The 9,628-nt window shown below is 41.4% G+C and overlaps 1 pseudogene; it reads right to left on the bottom strand.

The window, feature by feature from the left end:
- Positions 1-490: 490 nt before the first annotated feature.
- Positions 491-9,351, bottom strand: LOC118800785 (annotated as a pseudogene).
- Between the last annotated feature and the right edge of the window lie 277 nt (positions 9,352-9,628).

The following is a 9,628-nucleotide window of genomic DNA, read 5'->3' as shown; positions in this document are numbered from 1 at the left end:
ACCGTGTTCGGTATTCGGTATATGGCCTTCGGCCGAATGTTTACTTTTGTTCAGTTTTGGTTTCGGACAAAAATTTTAATTTCGGTGCATCCATAATTTAATCTCAGGCATTCAGAACAAAATATGTTTACAAGCTGAATAACAGTAACGCACATAAACAGTGGTAAAAAGCAGCTAATATAGCTGCTGTCAGTGAGAGACTCTCTGAGCACAGGCCTCCACTCATGCTGGTATATGGGTTTTGTTTATAATCACAGTGTGACATCATTTGTTGATTTTATGAAAAGTATTTCTCATAAATGTTAAAAAAACCTTGTGTAATTTTTCAAATATTACATTACCTCAAGTTAAGAAACAGTGAAGAGTTGTAAAGGGGACTCAAACACACCTAATAAACCTGGCAGTTAAATCAACAAACCATCAACATTCAAAATTCAACAGTTATATTATTCTAAATATAACAGACGTTACATTTATGTGGAAATAACACTCACAGGGCTTTTCTGCAGACGGTCACAGCTGGGATCAGTCTCCTATAACCCTCCTCTGATGTCCTGTATTTCTTCAGGTCCAGCTCATCCAGAACCTCCTCTGAGTTCAGGATCATGTAGGCTACTGCTGAACACTGTGCAGGAGAGAGTTTCTCCTCTGACTGTTTCTCTGATTTTAGATACTCCTCAATCTGTCTGAAGAGAGTCTGGTCATTCATTTCAGACAGACAGAAGAACAGATTAATGGATCTCTCAGCTGAGATGTGATCTCGTCTATCTGTATCTGTTATTATGTTCTTGATGTGCTCTTTAATTCTCTCTGGTTGTCTCTGTTTGTGTGTCAGTAGACCCTGTAGGAGTTCCTGATTGGACTCCAGCAAGATTCCCAGCAGGAAACGGAGGAAAAGATCCAGGTGTCCATTCTGACTCTTTAAGGCTTTATCCACTGCTCCTTCCAGCAGATCATCCAGTGGATCATTCTCAGACCACCCTCTGTACCTTGGTTTAAAACACTGCAGTGGCTTCATGATTTTGCACTCATAGCAGTGAATCACAAAAACAGCAGCCAGAAACTCCTGAAAGCTCAGATGAACAAAGCTGTAGACCTTCTTCTGGAAAAGCACACATTCCTCCTTCTAAAGATCTCAGTGAAAATCCCAGAATACACTGAGGCATCAGTGACATCAATGCCGCACTCTCTCAGGTCCTCTTCATAGAACATCACATTGCCCTTCATCAGCTGTGTGAAAGCCAGTTCAGCCAGTTTCAGTATCATGATTCTGTTGGACTCCAGCAGCTTCTTTGGGTCTCTCTCATGTTTCTCCTCATACTTCTCGTTCTTCATGTTGGTCTGAGTGATCAGGAAGTGTGAGTACATTTCAGTCAGAGTTTTAGGGATTTCTGTATGAGGCTGTTTCATGATTCTCTGAAGAACAGTGGCTGAGATCCAGCAGAAGACTGGAATGTGGCACATGATGTGGAGGCTCCTCGCTGTCTTAATGTGGGAGATGATTCTCTGGGCTTGGTCTTCATCACTGATCCTCTTCCTGAAGTACTCCTCCTTCTGTGGGTCACTGAATCCCTGAATCTCTGTCACACGGTTGATGTATTTAGGAGGGATCTGATTGGCTGCTGCTGGTCGGGAGGTGATCCAGATCAGAGCAGAGGGAAGCAGCTCTCCTTTGATGAGGTTTGTCATCAAAACGCCCACTGATGATGTCATGGTGATGTCAGATACTTTCTCACACTCTTCAAAGTCCAGTGGAATTCTGCTTTCATCCAGACCATCAAATATAAACACAGCTTTGATCTGATCATAAATCTCTGGGTCCAGATCTTTGAGCTCAGGATGGAAACCACACAGAAGTCCATGAAGACTGTATTGATCATCTTTAATCAGGTTCAGCTCCCGGAACGGAAGCACAAACATGAGCTCTACATCCTGATTGGCTTTTCCTTCAGCCCAGTCCAGAATGAACTTCTGCACAGAGACAGTTTTTCCAATTCCAGCGATTCCTTTAGTCAGAACAGCTTTGATCTTTCGCTGTTTTGGTTCTTCATCCTCTTTTCTTTCATTCTGTCTGACACATTTAGCTCTCACAGCTTCAATGTTCTCTTTTTCTGTTTCTTCTTTAAAGATGTCTAAGCAGTTGATTGGAGAGTCTTGTAAGCGTCTCCTGGAGGTTTTCTCCATCTGTAGAACCTCATGTTCTTCATTCACTCCTTCACTCTCTCCCTCTATGATGTAGAGCTGTGTGTAAATCCTGTTCAGGAGGGTTTTATTCTCTTCAGTTCTGATTCCCTCAAATAAGCTCTCGTACTTGTTCTTCATGCTGGTTTTGTGTGTCTCTAAGACTCTGTTCAGGACGTCGTTCACTGGTTGATAAGAATCCAGATGCAGGTTTTCAGTTTCCTCCACCTGAGTGTTTATCTGCAGTGAGTTCAGCCTGAGAGGATCAAACACAGAAACACAAATATCAACATAAATCACCATAATAATCTGTTAAATATGCTGATTAAACTGCTCATCACATGTTTTTATATTCATGTTCTTAGTGGAGGAGCTTCTTCTGTATGTTTGCCTGTGTTTTGCATCAGGACCCCATGACCCAGACTTAAAATTACACTAAGAGTAAATAACACCTCAATAACTTATTCTCTCATTCATGAATGAGGATTACCAGCGTGTTTACAGTTTGCATAATCTGTAGCACTACAACTGTTATCCTTCAACAATGTGCCGATAGCAGAATATATCAGAATATCAGACCATAAAAAATACCACCTGAACTAGTCAGGCAGTAAATCTCCAGGTAAGAAGCTGATTGGAATCATCTTCGATACTGTAATGTTCTCATTTTTGGTCACACATGCTAATCTTCAACAAATTATGCACAAACAGCCTCTCAGTTTATTAAATAATATTTGAAACATCTAAACATGGCAAACTGCAGTTGTTGGAGTAGAAAAAGAGGAAGATGACTTACTTGATGAGGATTTCAGAGCACATTAATATAGAATTCAATATCTAGCATTTTACAGTGGCTTTTAACATGACTCAATACATAAAAAAGTATAGATTAAGGAGGAAATATCACACACTGTTCTCACACGCAATCATATGTAAAAGTTTGGTGCCCTTTTCAATGTTAAGAAATGTTTATACGACACTAAAATTGAGTGTTATATTAAACTTTCCTCAAAGCTTTAATTAAAAAACCTCTTAAAACTGCTGATCAGATCTGTCTGAGAACTGTCTGGATGTTGTTAAGGAAGTGACTGAAAAGGTTGTGATAGTGCAGCTTTTATTGATTTTATTTTGTTTTACTGTTATGGATCCCTGAATATCAAAATGATTAGAATGGACATCTCTACTCTACATATGCAGGTTGTTTTCACGCTGGCAAAGACAGCTGGATGAAAAACTGAAAGAACCACAGACACATAGAAAGATGGACACAGATAAAACTGCTTGCTAGCTTTTGGTTCTGCTGGTTGGGTTAGCTCTTGCTTGCTAGTTAACTTTAGCCTGATACGTTGCTCAGACTGGAATAAAGAGACGTTGGGGAGCGCAGAGATTAGTTACAGCTATGTGGGCAGAAAAAGACACATCAGCCTTGTGAAGGTAAATTTAAGACAAGTTTCATCCAGGATTACAACCACACATTTTACACTGAAAGGGGAGAGAATTAAACATATGTTGGTCGTCTATTGGCCACTGGAAAGTTATTCACAGGGCACACTTTGTAGACGTGTGGTGTGGACCCACAGGAACAAGATTAACGTGATTCAGAAGAAATGTAGTTTGGAGTCTGAGGTAGATGAAGCTGCCCTGGAGAACCACACAGAACAACCTGACCTAGTAATAATTAGTAATTTTGTGGTAGGTTCAGTGGGGAGACCAAACTGAGTAATTGCTGCCATCTGGTGGAACTGAGAGGAATCACCCTTCTGCCAGAGTTTCTCTGTTCTCTGAAAGGGCAGGTATTAACACTGTACATACAACATCCATTAGCATTGATGTTATTTGTATAAAACATTGTATTGAAGTTAATGTAGTACAGTAGGAAATATATACAATATACAAAATACACAGAATATACTTGGATGGTTACATAGGCTCCATTGAGTTCCATCGAGTATTTCTTTGTGTAATGGCGGACTCTCGCCACAGAGGGCAACCTTGAGACATGACTCAATGGTATTTTTAAGTGAAAAAGTGGGGCATTGTGAGTAACCGCGTGTTACATGTTACAGTGAGGCTGCTGCTGTTTGTTTGTTTGTTTGTTTCATGTGTAGTCCTTATGGGAAATTAATACAAATGAAAATATGGTTATTGAAAAGTAGTGATGGCAAACCAAAGCTTTCTGAAGCTCTGAAGCTCTGTGAAGCTCTGAAGCTCTGAAGCTCTGTGAAGCTCTGAAGCTCTGAAGCTCTGTGAAGCTCTGAAGCTTTGTGAAGCTCTGAAGCTCTGAAGCTCTGAAGCTCTGTGAAGCTCTGAAGCTCTGAAGCTCTGTGCAGCTCTGAAGCTCTGAAGCTCTGTGCAGCTCTGAAGCTCTGAAGCTCTGTGAAGCTCTGAAGCTCTGAAGCTTTGTGAAGCTCTGAAGCTCTGAAGCTTTGTGAAGCTGTGAAGCTCTGAAGATTTCTGAAGCTCTGAAGCTCTGAAGCTGTCCTCCTAACTGTGTCGGAAAATGGTTCATTACTCGAAGCTTCATGACACAGTGTGCATTAGTGCCATCTGGTGGCCAAAACCTCAAAGTGCTGTGTGTGTCTAGTGAACATCCGTTTAACAGGTTTTAAAACTGTGTTTGAGTGCATTACAACCATGGTATTTGTTGTTTAAATAAAATAAATCAATAAAACTAAATTGTGCGCGTCTTCAATATCTCATTGCTGATTTGGATGCACACATCCAGGGTTCGGCAGAAAACTGTGATGGATGAATAATGTATTCTGTTACAATACATAAAACAGTAATATATTAAAAATAAATTTATTCATCTGTGTTTCAGTATCTTTTTAATCTCTCTCTCTCTCTCTCTCTCTCTCTCTCTCTCTCTCTCTCTCTGTATCTCTCCCTCTCTCTGTATCTCTCTGTCTCTCTCTCTGTATCTCTCTCTCTCCTTGAACGACCCTCGAAGCCCCGGGCTTTGCTGCTTTTGAATCTTTTCCCGAAGCAGTCACGTGGTTGTGTGCCAAAATGAAGCTTCGGACGTCATTGGTCACATGATCATTGTAGAACGAATCAAGCACCAACACAGTGATTCGAAGCAATGGGTGTCATTTTTTTGACACACACCTTGAAGCTTCAGATTCAAGGGTGCCATCACTATTGAAAAGTGTGATATTTTGATAAGATTTGATAAGTTCGATCATTAGTTTGATAAGAACATTGATGGTGTTCTGCTGTGTTGTAGAAGGACTTTATTTTACTACCTTTTTGAAATGTTATGGGATGGATTACGGACAATGGAATGGAGGGTCGCTGACCAAACACTCGATCTCCTTTGATGTTGGACCTCTACATGGGCCTTAAGGACTAGGATCATCTAACCACTTTGCACCGACTTCAACTGACCATCTGAAGCTGTAGCAACACTTTTGGACTCAAGCTGCTCACTGGGTGAGATCAGTCCTTTGTTTCCTTTCAAGCAGAGATTAAAGCCCTGATTCAGACTCAGACAGTGGACAGTTCTCAGTGGACAGTTCTTACTCAAAGGACTTCATGAATGTAACACTGGATGATGCCTATTTGTGTGTTTTGTATATATTATGAGTGTAAATACATACGTTGTGCGCACAGTATAAGGCTGTGATTCCATTCTGTGCAAAGTTACAAGCTGCTAGATAAGAGTCCCCTTCAGATAAAGTAATCAGACCCTTTTTCAGAGAGGTTCGTTACAAAGCATTGATAGATAATTTAAGATGTTCACTTTTCTTTCATGAGTAAACTGTGTAACAGTCGGCAAAACATCAGTATTTTAAGCCTTCTTGAGTTTATTTTTATGAACTGGTTTATTTGCTGCTGATAATCGTAAGTCGGGAACTCATCATTCGCACTCACTCTGGGTTCATAGACACACAGCTGGGTTCTCCTCCTCCTCTGCTGAATCTAGGAGGTTCCCCCATGGACTGGTCACTCTTCACAGACACACAGCTGCGTTTTCGTCCTCTGCTGAATCTAGGAGGTTCCTCCATGGACCGGTCACTCTTCACAGACACACAGCTGCGTTTTCGTCCTCTGCTGAATCTAGGAGGTTCCTCCATGGACCGGTCACTCTTCACAGACACACAGCTGCGTTTTCGTCCTCTGCTGAATCTAGGAGGTTCCTCCATGGACCGCTCACTCTTCACAGACACACAGCTGCGTTTTCGTCCTCTGCTGAATCTAGGAGGTTCCTCCATGGACCGCTCACTCTTCACAGACACACTGCTGGGTTCTCCGTTGCTGAATTCAGGAGGTTCCATCATGGAACCTATAAGCAGGATGTGAAAGTCAACCTACAAACAAAATAGATGTTTTTACCTTGTTAGTTCATGTATTGATATTAAACGTGATTCATCACATCATGTCATTTACAACACGGTACTTTATGACTTTAAGACTTTACAATAAGACCTCAGTAAGACTGAATGGTTTTACATTAGTTTATTAAAGGTTATTACTAAGGGAACAAACACCTTAAAGCTCATTCATAAGCAGTTATAACATATATATAAGAAAGGCAACAATAACCTGTTGCCTGCAGATAGTGAGCCCACATTCATTCATACTGCTGAAACTCTGGTTGCTGATTATTCAGTCTTCTCCATCAGTCAGCACTAAACCTGATACAGCTTCATCACATATTCATCAGACAGAACAGCTCACTGACGCCCATTTTACACATGTATAAATAACTTTATAAGGGCTTGTCTTATTGTAAGGTGGCTAAAAGAAAAAATAGTGTTTCTCTTCGCAGAACCTAATAATGTAATGATTGACCAATCACGCAATAAAAAGCAGAAATGTAATAAGAATGGAATCAACCACAATAATATAATAGATGATATAATAAGACAGAATAGCTACAAGTAATAACAACTATTTCAACTGATAACGTAAGAATGTTGTTCTGATGATGTAAAACTGAATTATATTATTGGTAATTTATTACATTGTCAGAGTTGAGCACAGTTAATAAATCATTACATTTTGAGAATGTATTTATTTTAGGACTTTAAGCTGATCATTGTTTCAAACAGATAATATTTTACCTCTGTCTGAAAATTTAACCATGATCATTTTTCAGTGGCAAACTGTGAATAATAGAGACAGGCCTTCAGTTTGAACTTATAAACTTCAGTGAAAAACTTCCTGAAGTCACAAACTCAGCCCTTTGCATTTTTCCCTGCACCTTCAGAAGGGGGCGCTGTGAGCCCTCTGGTTGTGTTCCAGTCACATTTCTATGACTTATTGAGTTTCTCAGTCATTACTATGTTTATATAAGCTGCCAGTGAACTGGACAGCGTCTGGACACAGAAGGAGACGCGGGAAGCCCAGCACTGTAAGTGAATGCTCTGTTATTGGACACAGCAGCAGTGGAGAACCACTGTTAGAGCTGCTGAACAGTGTGGAAGCAGAGCCGGTCACTACCAGACACACACTCTGAGTTCAGGGTCAGGAACACAACCCACTAACCAGCCCACAGTCCAGCACAGCATCACACAGACAGCATGAGCAGCACTGATAACATCCATAACAGCATCTTATACTGACTGTACAGCAGAAACTCTGAAAACACTTTAAAGACTGACAGACTCACATCTGAACACACTGTCACAGAGTTTCAGACACACACTGTGGTTTTTCAGAGTCTGGGGATCCTGCAGGGTCAATATCTGCAGGACTGCAACTACATTTTTAGATTATTTCCCATCATGCACCTGGTGGAAATGTAATGTAGAAGATAAACCCTTTTCCTTCTCCTCTCTGTAGTGGACAGATGGGAGGACACTGGCTGGGCCTGTAAAGATCTGGGCTCAGATCAGTTCACTGTAGAGCTGAATACTCTGACAGATCATCACTCAGAGTTTTAATTAACCTCTAAAATGATCAGTTACTTTTTATTTAGCATGAAGATTCAGCTTTGATGATCAGCTGTGATGAACTAAACCATCAAAACAAACAAACAAAACAAGAAACCACTGGAACCACTGTGTGTGTGTGTGTGTGTGTATGTATATATATATATATATGTATGTATGTATGTATTTCACTGCTCGCCAGCCTTCTAGACCGTTTTGACCACCATTGCGCTTCATGCTGTCCACCACTGTCCAGTCCTCACCCTCCTGAACTGACCCTCCTGCTGCTCCATGAACTCAGACTGTCTGATTACCCGTTGCTCCGCCTGTTTTTCCCGTTTTGTATTCTAATATTTGACTCTAGCGCTGTTTGCTGTCCGGTGTGGTCCAGAGGAGGATGGGTTCCCCTTCTGAGTCTCGGTTCCTCTCAGTGGTTCTTCCTGTTGATCTGAGGGAGTTTTTCCTGCCACTGTCTCCACTGGCGGCGCTCACGCGGGGCTCGGACCCGGATTTTTCTATACAGCTGCTTTGTGACACCTGCTGTCCCCCAGACACGTCACTATCTGCACGAGCCAAAACTTAAAACTTATGATTTGATTTATTTACTTATTTATTTATTTATTTATTTATTTACTGTTTATTTGTTTGTGTGTTTATTTTCCTCTCTCTCTCCTGACTGCGGCTCATTTATCCATAAACTCCGTTTAAAATGTATATATTTATATATTTATATATGTATATTTATAAACCCGGGTGATTTTTTGCGGCGTCAACAGGAGAAAAAGGAGGATCGAGGTGTCTCGAGCGCGCAGCCGCTCCTTCCGCGAGCGGGCTCTACAGTACTCAGTCAGTCTGGTGTTTATCGGACTAAAACAGGAGCAGAGCTGAATGTGAAGCAGCGCTGATCGCGGATCCTTCAGTAAATCCAGCTTTACAGCGTTTCTCTACAGTTAAACCTGTTTATACTGAAACCTTTCAGTCCTTTCAGCTCAATAAGAACTGCGTCACCGTCTTTGACCGGCAGACATTTTGTAGCTCGGAGGAGGAGTTTAGTCCAGTTCTGAGTTCGGATTAAAACGGGTTTAAACCGGGAGGAAACACCAACACCCGGTCCTGCTTTAATCTCAGTCAGTATTCCTCATTTCTGTGCTGAATAATCTCACCGTGTTGAGTCCAGAGCGCTGATCTGGGGGATCTTCTCTCGGACTATGATGGCGACATGTTACCGTCACTTTCCTCAGAGTTACTTTCGGTTTGGTCTTCACTGAGGAAGCGCTGCTCTGATCACTCAGGTCCACTCAACTTTCCCTCACAGATGAAGTCTGCGTGCTCTGACCACTCAGGTCCACTCAACTTTCCCTCACAGATGAAGTCTGCGTGCTATGATCACTCAGGTCCACTCAACTTTCCCTCACAGATGAAGTCTGTGTGCTCTGATCCTGCGGAGCCCTGGAGCTGAAAATGGTGATTATTTATAATAAGGCGAAACTAATACACGAGGCCACGAGTTAAGACAATATTTGTGGCCTCAATATATGAATTCATGGATGCGCCTTATTAAAAATAAATCA

Source organism: Colossoma macropomum, unplaced genomic scaffold (assembly GCF_904425465.1).
Source record: "Colossoma macropomum unplaced genomic scaffold, Colossoma_macropomum, whole genome shotgun sequence".
NCBI lineage: Eukaryota > Metazoa > Chordata > Actinopteri > Characiformes > Serrasalmidae > Colossoma > Colossoma macropomum.
This window is presented reverse-complemented; position numbering and strand designations above follow the sequence as displayed.